We start from the raw sequence: 3,359 nt of genomic DNA on the forward strand, positions 1-3,359 counted from the left end.
GGTCTGCATCAAGCATTCACTTTCTGCACCCACCCTACTGCTGCTTTCCCCAATATATTGATATTTTTTAAGAGGAATTAATTTCTAGTGTATTTTTGCTCGTCTGTTGACATTTGCATGCTTGTTGGTGTTTGTATTTGAGATGGATTAACCCATTGTTATCACCTATACCAATTGAATTTGACTTGAGTATTAGATTTACTGAGAGAAAATGTAATTTTAATGCCCTAGACAGTAAAAGTAATTATAATTACACAACAGTATTTAAGTCTCATCACACTGCATCAACTCTGATTCACTGAGGGAATTATAACATCTTAATCAGGCTGGAACTGTAGAGTGCCATTTGAACTTGTTTCATCTTTTGTAAGGGGTGGTGAAAGTAAGTATACTATTGATCCTGTTTTTAAAAAAAAATCTCCATGCTACTTAGGCTAATCTGTTGGTTTTCCTGTGCCTTTATGAGTACCATATTGAGCAGCTGAGTTACGCAGAGCAGTACTGACTAATACATGAGTAGTGGAAGCAAGAGATGCCCCTTATGTTGATTGAGCGTGAAAAGCACTCCTTTATGATCTGTATTTGTGCAACCTTCACAACTTTCTAATTCACTGCTAGGTGGAGTTTTTGTATACAAAAACCTCTGGATACGTCAGGATATGGACTGTCTGTTCACCTTATTGGATTAAACTTCGTAATTATAGTCAGCACAATGCCAAAGTACACTTGCCCTGAATTTTTGATTTTGGCTCTAAGAATGGGTGAAATCTTTTACTTTATAAATTAAGTATGGACAACTTGGCATTTATATAGCATCTTTGGAATTCTCAACTCTAAAGGTTGAGTGCTCCGTTGTTGAATATATCTAAGGCTGACATAAACAGGTTTTTGGTGTCTCAGGGAATCAAGGGTTATAGGGAGCTGGCAGGAAAGTGGAGTTGAAGCCGAAGATCAGCCATGATCATATTGAATAGTGGAGCAGGCTCAATGGGCTGTATGGTCTACTGCTTCTACATCTTATGACTGCTTTTAACGTAGAGTAAAAAGCCCTGAGGCACTTCACAGGAGCGTTATCAAACAAAATTTGACCCTAAGCCACATGAGATATTAAGGCAGATGACCAAAAACTTGGTCAGAGAGTTAGGTTTTAGGAAACGTCTTCAAGAAGGAAAGAGAGGCAGAAAAGTGTAGGAAGGGAATATCAGAGCTTAGGGCCTTGGCAGCTGAAGGCACGGCTGCCAATGATGGAGTGATAAGAAGATTAAAATCGGGGATGTTTGAGATCAGAATTGGAGGAGCACAGATATCTTGGGAGGGTTGTAGGGCTTGAGATTACAAAGATTGAGAGGAGGCCATGGAGGTATTTGAAAACAAGAGTGAGAATTTTAAAATAAAGCTGTTGCTTAACTGGGAAGCAGATTTTTTTTTGTAGGTTAACTGACAGATAAATTTCTTCCACTAATGGCTTTTAAGTTTGAAAATGAATTGAAATTGAAGTCAATTTTTGAATCTTAAAAACTGCAAAATATATAATTTCCTCCAGTTTCCCACTTTATTGGGCACTTAAATCCCTCACCAATCCTTTTCAGGTATGTAAACATTTGCAGATCTCCTAAACGCCTACTTCCTAATTTAGTCAGGAGGTGTGCCAACTGTTTGGCATACGAGACAGTTTCAGTTTCATTTTCCTCCCTTAGGTTGTTGGTTGAGTTAGAGCATTCGGTGGTGTCAAGACTCTGCCCCATCTCAAACAGGTAATGTGAAAATATCTTCACCGTCACTCTTGTTGCAGAACTTTTATATTGTGGAGTTATCAATCCTATTGAACCCTCTTGCACCATCTCCTGGAACAATTTCTAATTGCCAGAAGGTTTCAAATGACATCCTTATTGTAGTTCCTGGTTATAGAAGTGTCCTCGTCTCGGCAGCAAGTAAGCTACGAGATAGGACTACTGTGCTTCCTGATATTCAGTGATAAATGTGCTCAGAAATACTTTCTATAACTACTGTAGCAAGAAAATTGATTAAAGGATTGAGTGTCCCCAAAATAGCTTTACATTTACCTAATGTCTAAGTGAGCAGTGATATAACCAGTGAGATGAATTACCTGATGTGACTTGAGAAACATGCATATAGTGGCACTAGTAAGTGTAAATGAATTACAATTTTGTTTTACTAGTTATAAGGATTTTAAATTATGCAACCCAGGTCTGTATCGGCTTGTTATATAAAAGGAAAATTGGAAGCTTGGCGTTATGAGTTCGAATGGCATACTGACCTGGGTTTGAATTCAATCCAGAACTTAATAGATGGATGTAAATGTTGTAAGTGCAGAATTCAGCCAGTCTCAATTCAGTTCCTAATGGGCACAGGATCACAATATAAAAATAATTTGGCACTAAAGTGTTCAAGATCATAAAGATGGTTGATGTAAAAAGTTTTCACTAATATTAAAAGCTGTCTATTCTGCTTGATAGTCTGGGTATGTTTTAACAGTATATTGGGAACTTGATCCAGCATGTGACTTGTACTTGACCTGGGTGGACTTCATGTTAATAGAAGAAAAAATGTTCTATTCTCCAACACATACATCACCTGCTGAAAGTAGAAATTTTCTTAAAGTATGTTTTTATACATAATGACCCAGATTTTGTGGTGGTAATGACAGCAAAGCTGGCAGTGTTCAGTCACTACTATGAAACTCAACTTAAGTCCGCACCTGCACAGAATAACATGGAAATCCAGAAGTTGCTGTCAGTGATTCTTTGTTTCTCAATAGGGTGTGCACTGTTGAAATCCTCACAGGCTGCAATCAAATTGAAAATACTGAATTGACAACAATTTGCCCTTTTACGCTATTAGCTGTGCTGTATAAACTTTGAAATGTTGCATCTTGTTGAATGAGGTGTAACTGGGGTTATAATGGTGTACTAAGTTAATAATTACTACTGAAAATCCTCATGGGCCATGAAAAACTAACTTTATATTTGTGGAATGTATAGAAATTTCACATTTAAAAAAAAAGTTGATAATATTTCAGCCTCTATCTTAAGCCAATATATTTGTCCCAATCATTTATTTTGGTTTCTGTAAAAATGTAATTAAAAGTGAAGGATAATCAGAGCATTTTGCTTCATGGTTTGCTGTCTGAGAATATTTCAACGTGATTGGCTGTTTACCCTGCTTGACTGCTCGATGCCTTGACTTGACTCAGATTCAGATTGTAGTCAGGAAAGGGAAAATCTGTCCCACAGATATTGCAGGATCTTTGTAGGTAGCTTACTTCAAGGTCAGCACTGTCACTTTGTTGCTGACTGCAATGTGTGTGTGGGGTTAATCCATGCTTGAACCAGGTTCTG

Source organism: Heterodontus francisci, chromosome 8, assembly GCF_036365525.1.
Source record: "Heterodontus francisci isolate sHetFra1 chromosome 8, sHetFra1.hap1, whole genome shotgun sequence".
Taxonomy (NCBI): Eukaryota; Metazoa; Chordata; class Chondrichthyes; order Heterodontiformes; family Heterodontidae; genus Heterodontus; species Heterodontus francisci.